This window comes from Pinus tabuliformis, chromosome 4_2, assembly GCF_031772625.1.
Source record: "Pinus tabuliformis cultivar Carrire ecotype Pingquan chromosome 4_2, CPIR1, whole genome shotgun sequence".
In the NCBI taxonomy this organism is placed as follows: Eukaryota; Viridiplantae; Streptophyta; class Pinopsida; order Pinales; family Pinaceae; genus Pinus; species Pinus tabuliformis.
In genome coordinates, this window is record NC_142304.1 from 556,919,945 (window position 1) to 556,945,506 (window position 25,562).

General features: G+C 40.1%; 1 pseudogene; it reads left to right on the forward strand.

The window, feature by feature from the left end:
• LOC149170474 (F-box only protein 6-like) overlaps nucleotides 1–25,562 on the forward strand; it is a 56,769-nt pseudogene that overhangs the window by 23,503 nt on the left and 7,704 nt on the right.

Genomic DNA, 25,562 nt, shown 5'->3' on the forward strand with positions numbered 1-25,562 from the left:
TCACTGTCCAAACCCATTAAGTTGATGTGAGGGTCCTCGGTTGGTTCACTAGATGTTGAGGCTTCAGCATAGTTTTCTTGAAAATGAGGTCTGATGTTTTGGTCGGGACCAGGCCTTCCAACATTTGAATTTTGATTCTTTCTAAAGTTTGGGTTTCTAGCAGTACTTGGTTGACCTTCCCATGATGACTTTCTCTCGATGGTTTCCACCCTATCCCCAAGTCTGTCCATACCTTTGATGATTGCATCCAATTTTTGTTCAAATGCTGAAGGTTCTTCTTTAAAAGTAGTTCTTCTTTCAGCTCTTGCCCTATTTCTTTTAGCAATTAGGTTTGCCTCTACACTAACAGCTATATTCTGCATGTCTGCTAAGGTCAGAGGGGCTCTTTCCCTCAGTTGATATGCCATGTCAGAGTCAAATCCATCAGGGAATTTGATTAAGGCTAAGTCAGGTGGAGGTCTAAGGTTTTGAGGGATGGCATTGTAAACATTGTTGAATCTTGCACAATAATCTAGGACAGTTTCTTGTGGGCCTCTTTTTATAGTGTCATACTCAGATAAAATGTGCAGTGGATCTTTTTTCTTTTCCCATATGTTGAGAAATGTTTGGTAAATGGCATCCGGATTGGCTATGGAATTTGCAGCAAGTGCCCTAAACCAAGTTCTTACTTCACCTGTTAAACTTTGGACAAAAATTTTCATTCTCACATCATCATCATCTATCTCATAATTCTCAAAGTAGTCTTGCATTTTCTTTGTATGCTGTAGGGCAGTATATGTACCTGTACCATCAAAATAAGTGATCTTACTTTGATAATCCTGAGGCATAGCCCCAGGATTTCTAGGTAGCTGCAAAGGGGCATATCTATTTGCCATATTTACAGGAACAAATGGAACAACAGGAAGAAATGGGACAGCTAGAACAGCAGTAACGGTGGTAGAAATATGGGTAGTAGATGGTGGTGTAAAGGAGGTGCTTTGAGAGGTGGATGAGGAAGAAGGAGAAGAAGGAGTTATGTGAGGACGGACTGAAGGTTTAGCAGGGGTTGGAATATAACTTTGTTGAACTGCTTCAGGGCTAGAATCAGCAAGATCTTCTTGTTCTTCTTGTTTTCTGAGGATCTTAGGGATTAAGTTGGGATTGTCAAAAACCGCTGGAGGATCTGGGTCAGGATTTGACCTGGTATAACGGGTTTTCTTCCTTGGAGCCAGCTTCCAAGTTTATCTTTGGTATTTTACGGGAAAGTTTCTAGTTTAGGAAGGAATTGATCAAATTTTTCGAACAGTTGTTTGGACCTTAAAACTAGAATGAAGATTGACTGAAGCAGCTTTTATTTAATCCTGTAAATGCAAAGCAAGAACAGTTTCAAAGGCTTGCTGGCTAGCATTCAGGCTTCATCTGTAGTTTTAAAGAATAGACAGCAATTGGAAAAATTTGTTCTGTTCCCCATTGGAGTCGCCAATGATGTTATCACTCAGGTTGTTCCCTTTGACTCCCAAGGGAATACGGCCGAGGTAACCACTAACCAATCTTTTAGCTACAGGTCCTAGCCTACCTGCAACCAGAGAGGGATCTCTCTTTATGATTTAACTTTGTTTTGGTGTAATTTTAGGCTAGTTATAATGCACAGGATTTTGTTTTAAGTTTGGTTGGATGAAGATTTCAAATAGAACTGATATGCACTTCTCAGAATAGCTTAGACCATTGGGCAATGGAGTCAATGACTGTATACTACTGAAGGTGCTTGTTGGGGAAGAGGTACTACTACAGAGCCAGACAGGTATCCATGAAACAAATCTTCAAATCTAGGAATCGATGGTATAGAATCAGGGAATGAAAGGCAGTCAAGGATCTTTCATTATGTTGATAAGGGGAAAGTGTGAGAATATTATCTAGAAGTAGTTAAGAATTCCTAAACAGCATTCATAATGAGAGAATCAGTTAAAATATGACAATTAAAAATTCATATTCATGACTAATTCTGAAGAAAACACAGTTAGAAACAGAGATTGAGCAGAGGGTGTATTCAAACAAGTCCTGAGCTATTCTTCCTTCTCTGTTACTAAGATCATGAAACATATATGTGAATTTAGCAAACATAGAAAAGACAAAACATGGTTTAGGAAAACTTATTGTTTCATTAAACAACACAGGAATTCTGTAGCAGAACGCAGCTCATCACATTCACATCCAGACAGTGCAAAAATCATAAACTCCACCAGCTCTTTGTATTAGAAAGTCTGAAAATTTACAGCGCAGCTCTTTGAGAGAGAATCATCTACCAACCTCAAATACGTTCTATGGGGAGGTATATATACAAAAATATGATACAAAATATCTAGATGATGAGTCTTCATGTAATAAATTACATCACCAACCCTTCCAAGGAAGTAAATGAAGAATTAAACACTGTAGTTAATATTGGCTTGCTAGCTGTCTATTATGTCAGAGAATTTTTGACTTTCTGGGCTGAATGAGTCGGCTGCCTGCCGCGCATTTATTCTGCGTGTGCTTTTCTGATGTTGTTATGCTGCCTGTTGTTGTCTTGGTCTTCATGGTCTTCATCTTTGGTGCTGGGCTACTTTACTTTTAATGAGCTGTAATTAACATTCCAATTCTTCTTTATGCTGCTTTGCTAGACCGTGCCATCTATATATGCTGAACTGTAGTTTACAAAAAAGAATTAATAATCAAAATCACCTGAGCAACGTCTCCATCATTTCTCTCCACAAATCTTCTGTAGGTAGCTGATGCCTTTCTATTTTTATCAGTGTTTCATCAGCTTCTGTGTATTTGTAAAAATTTGGCTGGTCTTCAAAGAGATGATTTATCTCATGTGCAATATAGAATAGATTTTCTAATTTATCAAAGACAGCCTGTCCAGATGGAGGCCCTGTATCTTCTAAAGTGCTTGAGGAAGCTGTGATTTGATTGGCAGCATAATTGTTAACTCTGTTGGCATAATGCTCATGTGACAGCAGTCTTCCAGCACTGGTTACTAGGCTAGGTAGCCCTCTGTTCTATAATGCTGCGATCTTTATTCTGAAGTCATCCACCTCTGCTTGCATCTCTTGTCATTTTCTTTCCAATGTCTGCACAAAATTCCTAAGGGTTAACACCCTTTTTATTAGCAAAATAGTTTCGGTCCTATTCCTGATTCCCAATTCGGCCAACTGCCCTTTGGTGCGAGTATTCAAAAATTGGATCATTCTGTTAGCTTTCTTGGGCATGTTTCCTAGAGATGTTCTAGCCTTTTGGTTTTCAAACTGAGCCAAGATTATTAAATCCATTTGCTCATGAATAGTTTCAATGGATTGCCATTGGTCTGTAATGGATTGGCCAATCTTGGCCCACAAAATTTTCTTGATATCTGCTAGAGTCCTATCAAAAGTGAGCTCTTTCTCCAGCTCCTTTATTCTTCTTTCTAAGGCTTTGACTTCCCTTGTCTTCTCAGCCACTTCTTGTTTTGATTTATCATATTTTTCCTCAATCTTAGCCAGCTTTTCCTTGGTTTCTTTCAATTCTGCCATTTGCAATTCCAAGGCTTCTATTTCTTTCATCATGTTGTCCATTCTCAAGCTGGTGCCTTGCTCTGTAGGTGCTGAGGTAGTTGCTGAAATTGGTGCTGAGCTTGAGGCACCTGCTTCTGATGTTGTAACAGTGGGAGGGACTGTTGTGGTGGCCGTGGGAGGAGCAGCTGTGAGAATCTGAGCTGTTTGAATTGGCTGAGAGGCCAACTCTCCCTGTCTCCCCTGTAATGATGCCTCCAAGGCACTCTCTGTCTCTACCAACCTTTTATGTAAGGTTGTAAGCAAAGCTACTACATCCTGCTCCTCTTTTTGTTGTGCCACCTCTGTAGCTTGAGGATGCAATGTGGGTGACAGCTTGATTTGTCTTCTTAGGGCAGCTATGTCTTCATCCTTCTTTTTTATCAAAGCCTGCACACCCTTGGGATCAGTGGGATCATGTCCCAGCTCTATGATGATCTCCTCCAAGGACTTGATTCTATTGTCCTTTGCCTGTGATGAAGCTTTCTCCAACTCTAGTTGGGAAGCAATATTGTGCAAAGAGTTTTTCAATCTGTGGGCTAACATTGTTTTATCTACTAAAGTGGAATATACCATCTCCCCAGTCTGCTTGTGCAATTCAATCTGGTCCATTGGATGGATATCCTTGGCGAACATTTCCAGATTGGTTCTAATGTAATCAGCAGCTGATTGGGGTTGCTGAGTTGTAGGTCTGAAGTGACCGAGGGTTATTCTCCCTTCCTGGATGTCATAGGCTGCCATTAGCCTTTGCTGATTGGTAGGGGCCATCCTTATTAGCTGGTTGTATAGCTATAGTCTCACTGGCTCATTCCTAGCTTTGATATCAGTGAATGCTTTTTTGATATCAGAGGCATGTCTGCCCTGTTTCCTGGTGGATGTTACTTCCACCCCCTGTTGTCTCTCTTGCTCCTGCTAAAAGGAGCTGTCCGATGTCTCCATGCTTGGGGGAATTTGTTGTTCTGTGGGCCCCTTTGGCATTTCTTCTTCCGAAAAAGGATTTAACCTTTGCCTCTTTTCTCCTTGTTGCTCTGAGGATGTCCCTGGAGGGGTCTCTTCCTATCTATCCCTCTTCTTTGCCCTTTCCTCATTTAGAGGTGTCTGTAACACAGGAATTTCAGTCACTTTTGTTTGAGTTACAGGGTCTTGCCCTTGACTCTGTCCATCTGTAGAAGTAGGCCGATCTGCCATTGTTTCTTGTTGTTCCAAATTTTGCACTTGCTCTTCTGAATGCTGCACTGCTTTTCCTTTATCTGTTGCTGCAGGTGGGGCACTTACTTGGGCAGTTTGCTCGGGAGCTATGGCAGAAGAGGTACCTTCTCCAAGATGCCAAGGAGCTGTGAAAAACACCTATCCAAAAGATTCCAAGTCAACTGCTTTTTCAAGATCTTTGATTGATTTTTCTGCTATTTCTTCCTCAAAAAATTCTTCAACTAGAGTGCCCTTTACCCACTCTTGTTGATTAGCAAATTGCTCAATTTGAGGGATAGTGCAGTGTTCATATGTTGCAAGCCTGTATTTGATTCTTCTAAGGATTATAAAGTGATTGGGGTCATATGGTGCCCAATAAAAGCTTGTTTTTAGTAACAGAAAATTTTTCAACATTTTGTCTGCCTCCACCCAGGCTTCTTCTCTCTTATTGAAAATGAACGGGCCCAAATGATGTCTGATTTTCAGCTATGCCTTTTTGCTTTTGCCATAGAAATGGATCAGATCTGCATTACCAAATTGTCGGAAGTATTCCAAGGCAAATAGTCTCATGGGGACATATTTGGGCAATCTGTAGGGGGCCAATTCACAGCCATAAACCCTGATTACTATGTGGTTTTGGTAAAAATACCAGTCACCAATGCTGTAGCTTTTGGAAAGTTGCACGATCTTTTGCATCTCATCAGTAAGTCTGGGAGGAGGATTTGTTGATAATAAGCAAGTAGCTGGATAGAAAAAAAGGTCAATGAACTCACAATATGTATATGGAGAGTAATAAACATGGTGGCAGACTGGTGACCAGAATAATATAGACCTTCGCTCCCCCTTAGCATCTAATTTTCTGAGGAAAACAGGGAAACTATCAGGCTCATAGTACATCAGCAAGTGATATATATAGGAGGTATGTTTGAACACCCTTTCTCTCTCCAGGTTCATGAATTGCTCATGAATCTTATCAGCTATGCAGGTGGCATAATCATACTGGACAGCAGGGAGTTGTCCTGGAGCAAACATAGACAACATTACTAAAACTGTCTCATCCACATACTCACTAGTATTGAATCCCAAGATGCAGGATATGATATCTACCAGCATTCTTCCTGTTTCATTAAACCATACATGCAGATAAGGAGGAGGCTGCTGGAATTGGCAATCTGGTTGCATGAACAGCTGGGCAATTCTTGTGATCTCTGAGCTGGGCAGCTGTTGTGGGGAAAAGTATCCGACTCGGAATGACCCTATCCCTACTCTAAGGGTGATAGTTCCTTAGCAACAACTGAAAGTAAAGCTTTGATATTTTTCCTTTATGAAAGTACAGAGAAGGAAGAAAAGATTGACCAACCGATGTCTTTCGCTTTTGTCGATCCTGTCTTCTCTCTTTGCCTCTTGTTCCCAGCTCCTTGCTCCTTTTGTCGGCCCAGCTACACAAAGATCCTGCAAAAACAAGAGAGGGAAACTACAAGAAACATGTACTCATAACTGATGCATGGATTAGAATGGATCAAATATACAGATAAAAACAATACATCATTGCAATACAAGTATATAGGAGAACATCAAAGCTTTATTGATAGAAGAAAAAGGTTCTGAGAAGGTTACAACCATAAATGGCTCCAATCCAGCAGCACCTCCCCAGCAGCAAGAAATCTCCTCTTCTCCTCTATAAAAGCAATCATCCAATAGCTCTAACTGTAAACCAACAGCACTTCCTTGCTTTGCACAAAATTCCAGCCTCCCTAGACCTCATAGAAGAGCTCTATATATAGGGTAGAAGGAGAAAGGATGAGTCAGCTTGAGACTGACATAAAGCTGCCTTGTGTCCTCTCCCTCTTCAGTTAATCTTCAATTCTTAAGTCCACTTGGAGATCCTTGCTTACACATGGAGATCAAGTACCTCTTACTCATCACAGGGCGAATTCCTTGAACCAAGTGTCAGTTTGGAAGCTTCCTGGGCAATTGACACCTTGCAAAATGACTGTGCCACTTGGCCAATCTCGCCCAGCGCAGGTAGCCTTCCTTAGAGTTGACTTTCAGCGCAGGTACAAGGAGGAGCAGTTGACATTCAGCGCAGTTGCTCAATGGAGCAGCTGACATGATCCAAAAATAGCCTGTTTTTGAGTGTTTTCAGGTGGAGAACTGATAGGAAGTGCTGTGGTTTGCTGACCTTGTTCCTCTAGGGGTAAGAACAACATGTTTAGGGACTGAGGATCCCTGTAATTATTGACATTTCATGCTCCATGCTGCGAGGCACAAAAATGTCTATAACAGTTGCCCCCTAAAGCATGAGGCCGTTTATCGGGTGAAATGCTTTATCCAGAGGGTCCGAAGTTCATTCAAGTGCTGAGAGGTGCCCTGTAATACAATACAATACAATACATTATTTTTCATTCTGTTTTCATGATCTAGCTGAGGCGGGCATTCCCATGCTCAGCTTTATAAATACATTTTGGTACATAGAACAGATGATCGTCTGATGGTAGACTGATAATTCTCTGCTGAAATTATCATCCTTTGAGTAGGATGATCATCTGCTGCAATGATGTACATGACAAATGCTTTTATATTTCCTGAATATGTATCGCAGCCCGGATGGATGAAACTAGATCCGGGGTCTTCAAACTCGTTCGATCTTCACTCTAAGTACAAGTCGATCCATGTGAGAATTTCGCTGAAGTCGAACATGGAAAGACATCGCTTGATTACCGGTCAATGATGAAAACCGTTAACAAGCGCGAGAGGAATCACCGATAATGATAATGACCCTCAAGGTACTGCAGTACAATTCACGTGGCGTGAATAAAGGACTTGGCGTCGAACGCCACGCAAAATCTTCTGGTCGAAGGTCATTGATGTATACCTGTCGCCGGAAGTGAGAAACTTGCCATTGAGGCATGCAAGCTTCAAAGTACTGATGGGGTTGTTCCTAGATCAACTTCTTGGATAATGAGCTGAAGTCGACAAGAAGCGATCCGTCAAAGGAGGGCCTTAATGAATCCCACATCAATGACACGGAACGGAGCTAATGATTTTAGTGGAGGTGAAAACAAACTGTGACATATGATTCAGGGTGGCGATCATGAATGGATGAAGGATAATGTATGGCAGTGGATGGGACACGGTTGACACTTTCAGAATGACCTCTCTTGAACATATAACGACACTGATGCGATGGATCGGTAGCATTACCCCAAAATGTGGATGGTTTGGCGAAGACCATGGTGAAGAGACCGGTGAATGAAACAACCCAACCCGATGTGGTACGGAAGAAAAGTGTCATGTTCAAGAGCGACTTGCTACCATTAAGCTTTGATGTTCTCCCAATTTTTCCCCAGTCATTTTTGACCAGTACCTCTTTATTTTTGTCAAGCTTGAGGAGGATAACATATGCTTGTTCTATAACCTGCCCTTCGGGCAAGCCCATCGCTATGATTTAACGAGCTTAGCGATAGGGAAACTCGTTCTCGTCTAAAGACAAGTTTGTCGCTATTTAATCATTTTAACGAGTCTAACGACAAGGAAAACTCGGTCCTTTTCATTTTTAGAGAGTCTGAAAAGGTACAGAAAGTTAACTCCATAATTCCTTTTTCGTCATCTAATCCCTTAAGTCCGAAAAAGTATAAAACAATACAGAAGGGATGAATTTTCGATTGCTTTAACGAGCCGAACAAAACAAGCGCTCGATCTTTTTGTGCAATAATCCCTCAGGTCCAAAAAGATTAAAATCTAGAGGAGGGATAGCTCTTCCGGTCGCTTTAACGAGCTGGAAGGCCAAAACTCGACAAACTTTTCATATTTTACGAGTCAGTGAAAAGAGCTCAAAGAAGACTCGTCTTTTGAGGAACGAGTGATAAACAGGGATAGCAGCAGATTCCAGGTACAAGTTGGAATATTCCAATCACGGCAGTGTCACAAGGATGGCTAAGTGAAATCACTCTTCGCAGCTGTTCCTCAAAATGGGTAAACAAACATATGGAGATGAACGTTTGGCCAAATGAACGGATGGAGGTGAGACTGCAAGAACACGACCAAGGGCTTTAATATGGTTGTCAAAGGTTACATTCACCAAGGTTATTTACCGGTTCATTTTTTCTGGGTGAGCTTGAACTCTAGGGGAAGATTGCTCACAACTTATGTTTATTTTTTAACGAGCATGAACTATGCGCTAAAACTGCTCGGATCTTGCATTTATTTTTTAACGAGCATGAACTATGTGCTAAAACTGCTCGAATCTTGCGTTTATTTTTTAACGAGCATGAACTATGTGCTAAAACTGCTCGATACACCAGTCATAGAATAAGAACGCCTCCTGTGAGATAGCTATTTTTTAAGGAGCTTTATCTCACGAAGCTATGCTCCAATTTTGGCAAGTTTTTACCTTTGCCCCACAGACTTTCTTCATGCAAGGTCGGAATCGGCTAATCCCACGAGTTTAAAGGGTTAGACCTACAGGTTTAAAGGGAGGACCTAAAAATTTAAAAAATAAATAGTCGTCCCTCGCTCACATTCCAAAAGTTTGCATGCCCCCAGACATAGGATAGAATTTCGAGGCTGCCCCTCCTCTCCCCTACCTCTGCTTTTCTTTGGGTGTTCACAGCTACTTGTCATCTTGCCAATCTAATGTTAACGATACTAGTCTTCTCGTTATTTTAAGGGGTCTTACGCGGTACTCAGTCTTCCCGTCGGCCCAACTTTTAACGAACAGCTATTTGTGACAAGAGAAGAACACTACTCAAAGACAAAACATTGGTATTATTGAGGGAGGCTTGTCTCTTTCTTATTATCCGAAGAGGGTTCTATTTGCTGCCGCAAATCAATCTCTTTCTTCGGCAATGTCTATCATTGGGTTACTCAAAGATGGTTACCCTCTGTCACAACAATAGAATCTCTTTCTTTGGAGGCTGCCCCTACTTATCCTTCAAAACATTTGTTTTAATGGGTGAGGCTTGCTTTTCCCCAAAGATGGTTACTACTTGTAGCAATAAGGGAATTCCCACTTGGGCAGTGCCCACCTATTTAGACAAAGGTGAATGACTCTTTTGCCAAACACATAACTTTAACAAAAGAATACTATTCCAGAACAACCCCTCTTCCATCCACGGACGGGGTACGGACTAGTCATATTCTTCTGCGGAAATTCTACCTTATACCCAGGGTTTCTTCTGCCCGAAGCAGACCAAGGTGCATGCCCCCTGGGTTCCAGTCTTTCTTTCTGAATCACTCGCACTCATCGGGAAGGAGGACTGGGGGTGGAGGCATATCTTGAGTGAACAGACCATTTAGGATTGGTATTTGACTATTTGCGATGCGAGATCCCGGAAATGAAAGTTGGTCTACGAGCTTGACCACCCTCCCTTCGTGTGGAAAACACATTACTCTAAAGAGTGAGGAGACTATCGCTCCCAGGCAATAAATATAGTCACGTCCAAGGAGTAGGTTATAATCCAAGGGTCCCTGGACGACCATCACGTTCAAATTGACGGTCTTCCCTTTCAATGTAACAGGCACATTGGGGAGGATTCCTAATGGTCGACTGGTTCCTTTATCAAAACCTGAGAGATTTCTTAACTCAGGTAAAAGCGCCGGGGAACCCAGTGCTTTCCAAGCAACAGAGGAAAGGATACTCACAGACGCCCCCTCATCAATGATAGTACCAGCCATAATCATTCTATAGATCTGGACAATGATTCTGAATGGTACACTGGCTGGTAACCGGGGTCTGCCTAGTTGATTCCAATCAAAGGATACAACCAGGTTGCTTGGTGGTGGGACCGAATATACGGCCGGGTATGACCCTGATGATGTTCCTTCCTGCGATAAAGGAATGGGCGCATTGCCCTGACGCTCATCAGAGTCGGTGCTAATGAAAAGAACCTGGATGGTGTCATCCTTATTCTCTTCAGTGAGGGTGTCGCATGAAGATGACTCTTCGGCGACGGTGTCATTTGAAGATGAAACTTCTGAAGGTAGAACCGGGTCAACTGCCGTATCGACCTTTGGACTTTCGTCCGGTCTGGATTCAGTAGGTTCATTTTCAGTGACTAACGCTTCAGCCGACCACTTGAGCGGGCCAGCTGTATTTTCAACCAACGAAGGACTTGGCACGAGTTTTTTGTATCCAGGAGGAAGTTTTAACGGTGAAACCGGACGATCTTCCAAAACTCTCTTCGCTTCGTCTAAGAAGGGACAACAGTGGATGGCATGACTGCCTTCACACAACATACAGGGGAATCTTACTCCCCCTTTTTGTCTTGATCCTTCACTTTCGCTGGTTGACGGAAAGCAATCAACTTGATTGTCAGAGGTTGATGCCCCCGAATTGTGCAAACGAGGGGACCAGTCCCTTAGTATCCGGGGAATACAGGGACAATCTCTGTGGAAATGGTCTCCTCTACATATGACACATGGCGATTTAGGCCCGGTCGGTGCAGTGTGTGAGTTTTTGTCAGCTGTCTTCTGCTTGCCCCCAGTCGCCTTCGCCATAGGCTCCTTCTGCTTCTTTTCTTTCTTCTTCTTTTCCTTCTTCTCCTTGGGAGGTTGACTTTTGCCAGCTCTACCTTGCGAAGATGAAGGATCAGAGGAAGTATTGTAAGAAGTGGAAGGCTGGTGGGTAGTTCTAGACTGTTCTGACTGTTGATTCGACTGTTCAGGATTAGTGGCGATCTGGACTACATTAGTTGAAAAGAGCCATACAGGTAGGCCAATTGTCAATCCTGGAAGTGACAATGTCGCCATATGAGGCGCACCAACATCTCCCCAAGAGGAGAAGGGATTTGGACTTCCACCAAGGTTGCCTCCTTGGTTGGTGGGCTCCATACTTTTCAACTGAAAGATCAACGTGGGAATAACAGGTGATTTTGTTCCGCTTAAAATAAATTTTATTAACGACGCTTTTAGACACAAACTTGCTTTTTCATGTTTTAAGAGTCGAGAAAAAGCTAAAGATGACTCTAGTCGCCTTCGATGTATTAACGAGCCCGAAGTGACAAATGCTCGGTTGGACTTTTTCAGTTATAGAGTTTGAAAAAGTCCAAAAGAAACTGCTCTGGAGTTCTAGGCAGAGGGTGTGCCAAACTTTTCGCGAAACCACAGAATACGTTTTACGGTACGGGTGGTCGATCTTCGTGAATGCTGTGTTCACTGCATCGCGATCAGTAGGGCGGCCGACACGGCTTCCTATGGATAAAGGATAATTGCCTATAGGGGTCTCCCAATATATACGCGACGGTACGTGGGAGCACAAGTCCGTATTAGTGCTACCGACTCTCAGGAGGAATCACCCACCTTCGTAGAGATCGACAGTCACTATGTTTAACGACGCCGGAACACGTCTCTACCTAGACCTCTAGATGTTTGCGTTATGTTACAAAGCGTTGTTATGTAAATTGGATTTATTTTAATGTTGATCTTGCTTAGCAGTTTGCCTTTAAGGATCACCACGAGATGTATGTATACAACTTCCTAAATGCAATCTAAGATGAGAAGCAAAACTTTTCAATCTTTCAACTTTGAAAACCTTAATCTACTGAGGGAAAAGAAAGACATCAACTTTTCTCACAGATCATAGAACACACACTAAATGCTTTTTTTTCCTAAATCACATGCAAACTGTCAATAATGCACATGCACAATGCAGATATTTCTTTTCTTTTTCCTTAATGTTGATGTAAGACAAAAAAGGAAACTGTTGTATAACTTTGAATCTAATTTCAAGCGAAAGTAAACAAGCTTGTCCAAAATCAAAAGACACCTTAAGATCGACTTGTTTAGACACTGGAAATGTATAGATTCAAACCACAAAAATGAAAAACAAACAAACTCAAACGGCCATGAACAGTAACAAAACTAGCTCTTAAGATCACAAAGACACTTTTACAGTTCAGGATCTAAGAGGCCACAGCTATACTGGTTTGCTTTTCACAATGGGAAACTGTAACTGAAACAAGAAATACTGAAAGAACAATCACAGTTTCATCATACAACTGAGGCGGAATAATTTCAAGGAAAGTTGGTTTACAGCAAGTACAAATGACAAGCAATCAGCAGCAAAATAACAGTGAAAACAGGGCCAAGACTCAGTGGGAAACCTCAGCAAGACACTGGCTAACTGGTCCAGCGCAGGCTCTGGTCTGTCAAACTGACTCTCAGCGCAATTCCCGAAGGGAGTACCTGCGCTGAAATGCAGACTGCCTTTGGACAGCCTGCACTGAGACACGAGAGTTGCGTTTACAAGGATTTCCGGGTCATAAAAAAGCTCAAAAATTCACTGTTTTTGCTGAAATAAAAAGCTATAGGTCAAGTACAAGCTAAGGGATGATCAAGAGGATGAAAAGCTATCACAAAGAGCACAAGAGTCTTTTGTAGATCAGCTCTTCAAATCATGAACCTACTCAGAAAATGAGCAAGAGTAGCAGCCCCTCTACTTCGCTTTTGATATAGTCAAAAGCTTTTCGATTTGGTACTCTTTTGTTCAGGAAATGAATAGCAAAGATACTACAAACACCAACAAGATACTAGGCTCCCCAGCGGAGTCGCCAGTTTGTTGTGGGGAAAAGTATCCGACTCGGAATGACCCTATCCCTACTCTAAGGGTGATAGTTCCTTAGCAACAACTGAAAGTAAAGCTTTGATATTTTTCCTTTATGAAAGTACAGAGAAGGAAGAAAAGATTGACCAACCGATGTCTTTCGCTTTTGTCGATCCTGTCTTCTCTCTTTGCCTCTTGTTCCCAGCTCCTTGCTCCTTTTGCCGGCCCAACTACACAAAGATCCTGCAAAAACAAGAGAGGGAAACTACAAGAAACATGTACTCATAACTGATGCATGGATTAGAATGGATCAAATATACAGATAAAAACAATACATCATTGCAATACAAGTATATAGGAGAACATCAAAGCTTTATTGATAGAAGAAAAAGGTTCTGAGAAGGTTACAACCATAAATGGCTCCAATCCAGCAGCACCTCCCCAGCAGCAAGAAATCTCCTCTTCTCCTCTATAAAAGCAATCATCCAATAGCTCTAACTGTAAACCAACAGCACTTCCTTGCTTTGCACAAAATTCCAGCCTCCCTAGACCTCATAGAAGAGCTCTATATATAGGGTAGAAGGAGAAAGGATGAGTCAGCTTGAGACTGACATAAAGTTGCCTTGTGTCCTCTCCCTCTTCAGTTAATCTTCAGTTCTTAAGTCCACTTGGAGATCCTTGCTTACACATGGAGATCAAGTACCTCTTACTCATCACAGGGCGAATTCCTTGAACCAAGTGTCAGTTTGGAAGCTTCCTGGGCAATTGACACCTTGCAGAATGACTGTGCCACTTGGCCAATCTCGCCCAGCGCAGGTAGCCTTCCTTAGAGTTGACTTTCAGCGCAGGTACAAGGAGGAGCAGTTGACATTCAGCGCAGTTTCTCAGTGGAGCAGCTGACATGATCCAAAAATAGCCTGTTTTTGAGTGTTTTCAGGTAGAGAACTGATAGGAAGTGCTGTGGTTTGCTGACCTTGTTCCTCTAGGGGTAAGAAAAACATGTTTAGGGACTGAGGATCCCTGTAATTATTGACATTTCATGCTCCATGCTGCGAGGCACAAAAATGTCTATAACAGCAGCTTGGCACCTTGGTCCAACAAAAGTTTCATGGAGAGAGGAACCAAAGGCTTTGTTGGCTCAAAATTGAGCATCCTATTTATGGCTTGAGGGGTGATGTGAAACAAAACAGTCCCAGATGGAGCCAAAACTGCCCTTTGAGTGGGATCATAATTTTCACAGCATTGATGGATAAGGTCAGGGAATACATTAACTTGTGGGAGATAATAAATTGGCAGATTGGACTCCTAGATACCAAGGATATCAGCATTGCTCCTATATCTCTTTCTTAACTCACAAAAGGTTTCAATGTGATATTTGTTGGTGAGTTCCACTGTTTCCTTCATTTTGTAATCTCTGTCAGCAAGGGGCAGCCATTCCAGGTTCCTATGTGGTGCATTCAGGGGAGCAATATTTAATTCTGTGGGAGTGGCAATTTTGAGGTTTATATGTGCTTATCCTTGGAAACAGGATTAGTGTAACAACAGGCTGATGAAAGGGCTTCTGAGGATTTGCAAAATAGCTACACAATGAGTTCAAATGAGGCAATAAACTTCAAGGTCTGTGGCTATTATAAAGAGGTTACTTTGCAGAGTTTTTGAAAAACTTATCTTTTATTTGATGAATTGACAGGGATTAAAAAAATTATGGGCAAACTGCAAAGGGAAATGGGGATAGTTCTCAGCCCAATTACTGAAGTTTTTACAGTGGAATGTGGTAAAAGGGGAGAATGCTGAGCTGTATGGAGTTTTGCTGGCAACCCGAGCTTAAAAACGTTTTTTAATGGTGAATTTGCAAGTTGTCGCGGGTTCGGAGGGTTCCTGGTGAACAGAGGGTTACTGAGTAAATTCAGGCTACATTTAGGTGTGGAAATGTGCTTGGTTTGGATAGTTGCAGAGTTTTAAGAAAGAAAAATAGAGAAACCGGCGAAAACAGGGGTAAACAGGTAGAATTTGGGCAAATACCTGGTTTTTATAGAGCCGAGGGTGTCGAGCTGGTTCAATGGCGAGAAATTGAGTTGAAGTTGCAGGCGGCAGCGGCTGGGATAGTCAAATTTGCATTTGGGCGGACAAACGACGTAAAACGGCATGCACTGGTGCTTCCAACTTGTCCAATAAAAATGAACAAAATGGTCGAAACACATGTTTTTATGAAAATTTTGGCATATTTGGCGCTTTTGGCGCTTTTCTGTGATGACGTCAGCATGACATCATTGGTGGGTCCCAGGTACGGCAGGGTGACGTGGCAGGTGATGGGGCCGATGATGTGGCACAGGACACGGTGGCAAGGTGGGGACGCAAGGGGGATGAGGTGGTGGTGACACGGAGCAGCGACAAGTTGACGCGAAAGTGACGTGAGCGGCGACGTGGCACTGACGTCAGGGGCGGGAAGACAGAAGGTGGTTTGTGGTTTTATCGGACCGCCTTCTGTACGAGGGCGGTATTTGTCAGAGGCGGCCCGATACAATCAAAACGGGACACGCGTCTTTTGTACGGCGGGAAAACTGCCGAGCTATCGGAAGTTAACTCCCGTATGTCGGGGGCGCTCTGAAATTCACCTAGGCCGTCAGATCTACAGGGCACAGATCAATAGTTGACAGGACGCGAACATGGCGGGGTGATACGGCGCAGGGACCCGCCCATATATTTTAATATTATTCAGAATGCAGCGGGGGAAAACTTTGGTTAAGTGGGTTTATGTGCATACGTCGGGGTAACGTTTAATGTTTAAATAAACATTTAAACCAGAACTTTAAACGATGAGCGCGATAGGGTAGAATGGTAAAATGTTATGGGTTAAGGAGTGAGGAAACAGGTTATTAACTTAACCAAATGTTAGGTTAACTCCGGAGTTAGGACGCGGAAGGGGTGATAATAGTCCCAAATGGACTGTTATTCCCCAAAACTATATATACATAGCTATAATGCTATAGGGTAGGATATGTAATATGTTTTGGAATTTTATATAATTTTTGTAGCAATAGGGGTGGGAAAGTAGCTAGGGAGCTATATAATAGAATTAAGAGTTAATATGACCTTGTGGAGTGAAAGTGTAGGGGCATGAACCCAAGTTTATGAAGGAAAACTTAGAAGTGAATGGAATGTGTTAGAAAAGGTTTTCACACAAGAAATGTGGCTTCTTTTCCTTAAGAAAACCCAAAACTTGACTTAGTATTTGACAAAATGAAGTGAGAGCAGGACTTATTAGGCAGATCCCAAGGTCCTTAAGGGGTGTTAGTAAGAAACTTTTAGGGGGAGGGTGAAAGGGAGTTAGACATGCTTCCATAGTTCTGCCATCAAACAACTGCTTTGACATTTCTTTCATTGATGAGACAAGCTCTGACCGATAACACATCAGGTGATCCAAACCTTGCTTCTGCAACCTTAAACTACCTACCCAGCCTAATAAACCTAACATTTTTTCTTCCTTCTGCATGGGTGCACTTAGACTTGCAAACCCTGATTATCCTCTTTTCTTTTGATTGCCCTCCTATCTAAATCTACTCTTATCTCTTCCAAGGGCCCAGATTGAGCAGTTGGGCTCCTTAATTTCTCTACCTAGCTAGTGATCTGCCAAGCTTGAACTGTTTGGAGAAATATCCATTCTCTAGTCTAGAACAAGCAATTTAAAACATGGCATGGTCCGGATTGAACTGTTGGGCCATCCATCCAGCTAGCAGTGGCATTTGGGCTAGCCACTTTCATGGTCTTTCTTTGGGGTTCATTTTTATCATTTTTTCTGACCAATTGATTTTTCTTGCCCTTTGATTTTTCTTTTAGGGCATACCCTCTTTACATTTTTTAACTCTCTCTAATTTTTTTACAAAATATGGAACCTTTGCAGCATGAAAAGATGAACATATTTAGCACTTCCTAGGTCAATCATGAAAAATGAAACCTATTGGTATAGGAACCTAACACTCTACAATGATGCCTGGTGATTGAATATTCAATGTATTTTTGCTCTTTGCATTATAGAGTAGTGTTGTTTTGCACAACTTGTCATAATGTTTTAATCAAAACGAAAAATACATTTGCATTGAATGAGACCAATGTGTAAGAGATCGATCACAAGTTATCTAGATTCAATTTATATATATTGGAGCATTTTTCTTATTATCCTGATGATTGTTTATTTGACTCATTTGTTGTTCTTCTTCATTTCTGCTATACTTCAGCTAAAATACGACAAGGAATTGTAAACCAATTTTGACATTGCTTATATCACCAACATGCGCTGCTTTGTAATCATTGTGAACTAAATTGACACTGAGTTTCTTCGAGAACCTCACAATGTTAATGATATTGAAACGTAATTGCAAGGATTTTCTACACCTTTTGTTCATGCTCCATCTATAATTATCTTATGGGGAGATGCCTTTTGTTTCAAATGGTTCTTTGATTGGTTTCCAATTCCATTGAATGTTTTTCTATACATAAATGGACAACCATATCTTCGCTTCAATCAAGAGACTCATGGATATCAGTCCAATATTTTGCTACATAACCATAACCTTGTATGTCGCAACTTTGTACCACTCTTGTTGTATCGCACAACAAACATTCTAACTACAATTCCTAGATCAATTTCTCATGCATTTGTCCATACAAATGTCGATCTAGACAATTTGACATGTTGTCAATTGATCAAATCCTATTGCAACAAGGCTTCGCAATCTATGGATGTTTTGTTAATGACTTCAATGACTCTTTGTTCGAATCTATTTATACAATTGCACTATGGTTTGATATGTTTGCGGTGAGAAAAAACAATTGCACAAACTTTTAACAATTGTTTCATTTGCAATGACATTAGAGTTATCAACTACTTGGAGGAACACTTGCATGCTAGGACCATTGAGAAGGAACAATGTATCAATGAGTGGCAAGGTTATATTATTAACTTATCGATGCCATATGCATATGGACATATAGAAGGAAAATGGTTTGCAATACAATGGATATGTGAAATATATAATGTAAACATATGCATCTAGAAAAGAGAAACGAGGAATATTTCTTTGAGATTGTATTCATCAAACACTTCATCCAAAGTCATGTACCTTTTGCATCTTCCAATATCCACATCACATGCACATTACCATGCACTTTTGCAAATTAGTAGTTATGATAATATTAGCCATAATGACAACATACATGGAATGCTCCAAGTAATGTCGAAAAGGGAAAATGACAACTCAATGACAGATGTGCCTTCTAGGCATATTTTTATACAATGAGTTTGTTTCTACTACATCTTGTACCCAATTGAAATATCATACAATTGACATTATATCATTAAGGAAAAGAAAATTTGTTTAAGTGACTAAAATTGCACATCATCTAAACAAGATAATCGTTCTTCATCAATGGACAAACATAAGAGAAAACTAGGCTTTGTCCCTTCTTCCAGGGGATCGAATAAGCGATGTGCTTGCATGAATTAAAAGATGTAATGCAAGCACAAGGTGCCTTGCTACATGAAGAATGGAAAAAGCATGTGCAATCAAATAAAGCAGTTGATAAATATATGCAATCAATCGAAGACACGCCTACAATTGCATGTTGCATTTGTGATAGATTGTACTTTGGAAAAGACATGGGACGCATTCATAAAGCTACATTGTCCACTTGTCATTATCTCATGCCTACAACAAAAGTCAAACACATTAAAATGGATGAACAACTTTTAAAATATTGTAATATTTCAATACTCAATGAAAAGATACCTACATTTTCCTTGCCTTTGTATATTTGTTGAAACCAAAATGATCTTTGTTGCACAGCTGACACACCTAGAGGAAAGATTAGTAGCATCAAGAATGGATTTTGCGCAGATAAGACAACTTGGTTACAAAAATATCACAAATTGGATTAACATGCACAATTATAAATGTTCCTACCAATTTGGTTCAAACAATTGTACCTAGAGATATTGATGAATGCATGACAGTTGCAGTTATGCTAAAGAGAAAAATAGAGTACAAAAATGCTTATTTGCCAAGGAACATTTGACCCAAAAAATTAATGATTTCTTTATGTTACTTGTACAACACCTATTTCTACAAAAATGAAAAAATAGTAATCAACAAGGAATGGAAAAAACAATTTGATCAAAATAAGAAAACCGTGAGAACACTGAACCAACATTAGATCAACTAGATTCACCAAATTTTGATAATGATTTAGAGTCGATAACTGAAACACTTGTACATGGTTACTCAGACTCCCACATTATTTATAATCTTGATACAATAATAATACCAATTACATGTTATGAAGGATTCTAGCCCCTAGGCATTTTTCAAGACAAATTCTTTGAAGAACTTAACCTCTCGACATTATTTTATGGATCAAGTCGACCTATTGATGTTGTCAATCACTTATCCTATCAACAAATTTCACAATGGGAGTTGTTGCACATGTCTAGTGACTTCTCAAGCCACATTATGAACATATTTTTTAAACCAATTTGTATATTGATAAACCAGGGCTCCAGCTCAACTTGGATTTCTATTCGGAAAGGAGAACTCATATGACACAAACTACTTGCCAAAGATGTCAAGAATAAAAAAACCTTCAAAGATTGTTGCAATACCAATTGCATATCAATGTTCAAAAAGCATTCAAATGTCCCTTGATTAATTTTAACATATACAAATGACATATTTTCAATGATATGACAACTTGGCCCACCAACCTTCTTTGTCACATTCACTAGTGCTGAGCATCTTTGGGATCCATTGAAAAATGTATTGAAAAACAAACTCTTGGTTTTGTAGCAAAACATAGTAACAACTCTACTGATCAATGCATTGACACATTGATCAGACATCATCCAGTCATTTATAGTCGATATTATAGACATAGATTCTTGTCACTATGCGCCTTGATTACAAACGGCAATGAATTGTTTGGTCATGTGCGTGATTATTTTTTTATCATAGAGTTCCAAATCAGAGGGACAAAGATTTCATTGATAATTATTTGACATGTGATTCAACATTTTTTCCAGATAAAATGGCTCAAATTCAAACTCATCACCACACAAAAAATTGCAAAAAGCATAGACATTATACATGTATATTTGGTTTCGCTTTGCTAACAATTGTTGAAACTTGTATCTTACAACCTTTGTTGAATGAAAACCGTGAGAATCAAGTAATGTAAAGAAATATTTCTTCTCTTCTACAAAACAAAGTCTATTCAAAAAACATAACATTCGACATTTTCCTAACTGAACTTGGAATTACAAAAAATGAGGACATGTTGCTCCTTCGCTCTTGTATCACTCGACCTATTGTATCACTCAAAAGAGATCCTTGTGATGTATGGATAAATTCATTTGCGAAAAACAAACCGCCATTGTGGCAAGAAAACACAGATGCTCAATTCATTTTAGGTGTCTATGCCGCAGCAACATACTGTAGCTCGTATATGACAAAGATGGATTGCACAATGACATCTACTTTCAGACTATTCATAAACTTTGAAATGCATTGCTAAATATGCAACAAATGTCAAGTCGACTAGCAGTCCACATTGCTCTTTCATTTCCTTTGTACTCATCCTCTAGAAAGACAATTTTCATTAACACTGCTCCAACTGAAAAACAAGCATATGTGCTAAAAGGCATGTTCTATTGCAGTAAGAACCCGACAATTTTGAATATATTGTTTGCATGACAATGATTAATAAATATGTCACACATCCCAATAAACTTGAGAAAGTTTTCTTGGCAAAATATGCTTCCTCATATTTAACCATGAAAACAACAACAACAAAAACAAAAAGAAATTTGATCTGAACTTAAACAAGAACACAACAAATTACATATATAACCATAAATACAGAGATGTAGTATAAATAACCATTCATTCCATTAATATCAAAAACTGAAATATGCTTACAAACAAAATGGAAATAAACTTGCTCGGGTGATGGTAGCTTATCTCTGAGGAGAGATGTGGTGGCTACATGCCTTTGAACTGTGTTACAAGTAGGCTCAATGGCCCATTTATTATTGAACAACAAGGGAAAACCATAAAAAACTAAAACCCTAACCCCAGGAGATGGAACGCCAAGGGTTTTGTGGGTTTCATTGGGGTTAGTTAGGCAACCAAATTCTTGAGGTCATAGCTTGGTCATATTATCTATGTTTGATGCGCATGATACCTTGTTGGAAATATCTCTCTAAGTACTATAGGATTTGTGACATGCACCTACCTATGGATATGGTTCTGTTGTGGACCTCAAAAAAACGTCGTTTAGGGGGTTAAAACTGCTCCAGAAGTTCAGGACACAAAAAATAGCTAAAAATAGAAAATGTTTCAATAAACAAGGAAATGGATGAAACCAACTGGAGATCTACATGGAATAGGCGAGTGGCCATCACTATCCACTAGATAAAAAAATGCCCATGTGTCATACGGTTCATTCGATACAATGAACAAATGGACTCAAAAAACCATTGTAAATAAAAAATGATGTTCTACATCCCATACAGAAAATCTAAATACATATTAAAGAAGGGTCATTAGACATGGACTGAGGCATACTTGTCCCAAAAACACATTGTCTATGCTACTGAAAAATGATTTTAACATTCAGTGTCATCATGGGGTGACATCGAAATTGTTTTGAGTACAATTGCATCCAAAGACAAGGACATATTTTTGCTTCACTTGCCATTGAAAAATGGAATTAATACTTGTTCTATTGAAAAATATGATATTCAACGTGACCTGGAAGAGAAAGTGAGATCTAGAAACATCCAAATTGGATATACAAAAACCAATGAATTCAATAAACATCCCTTTGTTTTGGACACACTAGCATATCATGAAATTCGGAGACACCTAAATCAAGAACAACAATCAATAATAAAACAAATAGTACTATGGAAAAAAAACAATCCAGGAAGTCGTTATATTTTTTTATCACTGGAGGTGCAGGAACATGAAAAAAAATCACTGCACATGAACCTTACCATCCACTAGTGTGACTTTATAAAAAATACTTACAAAGTGACCCCTTGAAAAAAAAGGGTATCATAGTTGCAATTGCAGACAAGGTTGCATACATTGCAAATGGTGTCACGGTACATTCATCTTTGCATTTGCCTCTTTCATCGTGTGACATGATGCCATTGACCTCTACCACACTTGATATATTGACTAAAGGATATGAACAATTTAAATTCCTGCTTGTTAGGATATTCCGACACATAGGAAATAGTTAAGTACAACTTGGTCTAGTATAGAGTTAGGTATAGAGTTAGGTAAAGTGTGTTTCTTTACCGTTGTACATTTTGTAACTTACAATCCGACGGTCACGATATATAGTGATCTGACGGTTCATTCTCTCCTCGGTATTACCGACACTTGATCCGTGGCTTGACACCCGATTGGTCCATGATTTCTATTTAAAGCACATGGAGGGTCATTTGTAGAGAAATCCATGCATGAGAGAAACATATGTAAATTTTCATTCTTTTATTAATAAATTGCCTGAAGTGGCCGCGTTGGCTCAGGCTGTGGACTGTTTCCCTCTTTGAGGGTTTTAACCGCGTCAAAAATACTGGTGTATTGATCTGTGATCTAGTTGTGAGCAGTGTCCTTTGGTGTTCTGTCTGAGGAACTTACCCTGTAAATTCCTACATGGTATCAGAGCTATTTGAGCGCCGCGTCCGTTGGTGATCCAAATCTGAAGCCGGTAGAACTGCATCCGACTACTGTTTCCTAGATTTGTTGTTTCTGACTGCTTTCGGGCCGAGAGGACTGCTCTGTTGTGTTGGGAGCATCTGTTCCAGTGAGGAACCCCTTTTGTTTCACGCGAAAAGGTTTCCGGTAGCCCTAGCTGCGTCATTTTTAAGATCTGGAGGTATACAGTGTTTATTTGCAGTTTATTGTTATTTTCTCTCTGTTTATTTCGGTTTCGGTTTCTTTAGCTTTTTTTTATTACCAGATCTATACCTTTCATTTCTGTGTATGCTCTTTGCCCTGCGACTCTGTGCGATCTAGGCAAATCAGAAACAGAAAGGAAGGATTTTTCTCATGCATATGCTCTTTTCCCTGCACCTTAGGGTGATCTCGGAAAATCAGAAACATTGAGGAAAATATTTAGTTTCCGGCCAAAGCTAACTTTGAGCCGCAAGGTTCATTTTTGAAAATATTTAGTTTTTTGGCTAAAGCTAACTTCGAGCCGTAAGGTTCGTTTTCTTTGCATGTTCGTGTTGGGTGTTGTGTTTTTTGTTTTGTAGGGAAGAAGAGCCTTCTCAAAGCAAGGACGCAACCCAAAGCATCAACCCCCCCCCCTCTCTCTCTCTCTCTCTCTCTCTCTCTCTCTCAAATTTTTTGTATAGCTCAATTGGTTCAAAACTATTCTAAGAGAGTAGAGGTCTTGGGTTCAAGTCTCCATTTTGCGGGGGCGGACTTTTTCATTTCCGCACATTCCCGCACCTCGTCAGCAACTTCAACAACTTTTTTTCAAAAAGCCATAACTTCTTCATCCGGAAGCCGTTTTCAGAGCCGTTTTTTTTAAACCAGCCTAATTTTTCGAGATTTATCCATTGGAACACTTAGTTTTAGCATCTTTAGCTTCAGTTTCCGTTGAAATGGAAAGTCAATACCAACTTACCCTTGACAGCACCAACTACTTCCAATGGTTGGCCTACATTGAGGATTTACTTAGAAGTAAAGGTCTCTACAGAATAGCGTCAGGCCAAGAAAAGAAACCGAAGGATGAAGATAAGGCTACTAAATGGGAAAATAGGCAAGATCAAGCACGTGGATTGATAGGGATGTCTATTTCTCTAGATCTTAGATGCCATATTGCAGAACTTGATACTCCTGATGAAGCAATCAAACAAATCAATAAAGTTTTTGGGATTAAAAATGAACTTAGAGCCCATCAACTTGAAAATGAGTTCCTTACATTGGACCCTAATAATTTTTCTTGCATTGAAGATTTCTTGTCCAAGTTCAAGACCCTTAGATATCTCTTGGAAGGTGTTAAAGTTAAGAAAGAAGATAGTAACCTTATCTATTCCATTCTTACAAAGTTGGGACCAGCCTACTCTGTGTTTGTTTCCACCTTCCATTCTACAAGAGAAGCCTTCATTTCTCAAGGAACAGACTACAAGTCCCCTTCCTTTGACTCTTTTTGTGATTCTTTAATAAGAGAACAAGAAAAACTCTTACACCTTGGTCTTCTTAATCTTGGAAACTCTTCCAAGAAAGCGTTAGCCGCCCAGCAGCAACCAAATTCAAAGAATCCTAAGAAGTCATATCCTAAAAAGAATGGTCTTAAACCAAACAAGGGTCCTAAGCAATTTCAGCCCCAAAATGAAAAATCATTTCAACAAAATGATAAGACAAATAAAAACAAAGGGAAGAAGACTGATAGACATTGCAATTTTTGTAATCGAGATGGCCACTTAGAATCAAAATGCTTTAAGAAGATGGAAGCCTTGGAAGCAACAATGAAGAAGCATAACATCCATTTGGGGCAATCTTCAACTTCAACTTCATCTTCAGGAATGGCACTTTCTGCATGTGGTTGTCAAGCATCTCGGTCTGGCTATGCATTAAATGTATCTTCTTCTTCTCATTCTCATGAGTGGCTCATTGATTCTGGAGCTTCTTATCACATGGCCAAAAACAAAGCCATGTTTTCTTCTTTAAATGATTGTAACACCAAAAATATATATGTTGGTGATGATAGATCTCTTAATGTTGTAGGGACTGGAACTGTTCATCTAGACAATGGTCAGTTTAATGATGTATTATGTGTTCCAACCTTATCCTGCAACCTTCTATCTGTATATCAAATAACTCATTCAGGTGAAGGTAAAATCGTTGAATTTTCACCTCATGATGTTGTAATCAAGGACTTAAGAGATCCTAAACAGATTTTGGCTACTGGCATTGCTGATGATTCTACAAGGTTGTATAAGTTTCACAACTTTGGGTTATCAAATCTTCCCTCAGTATTTGTTGCTCATAACGATGAAGTGTGCAAACTTTGGCATGAGCGATTTGGTCACTTAAACTATCGCTCCCTTCAGCATCTATGTAAAGAAAATATGGTGACAGGTCTTCCTATGGTATCTTGCAGAGATGGTGTTTGTTTCGAATGTGTACTCGGAAAACATCATCGGGACAGTTTTGAAAAACGTGCCTCTTGGCACGCCTCAGCCCCTTTACAACTTGTGCATAGTGATTTAT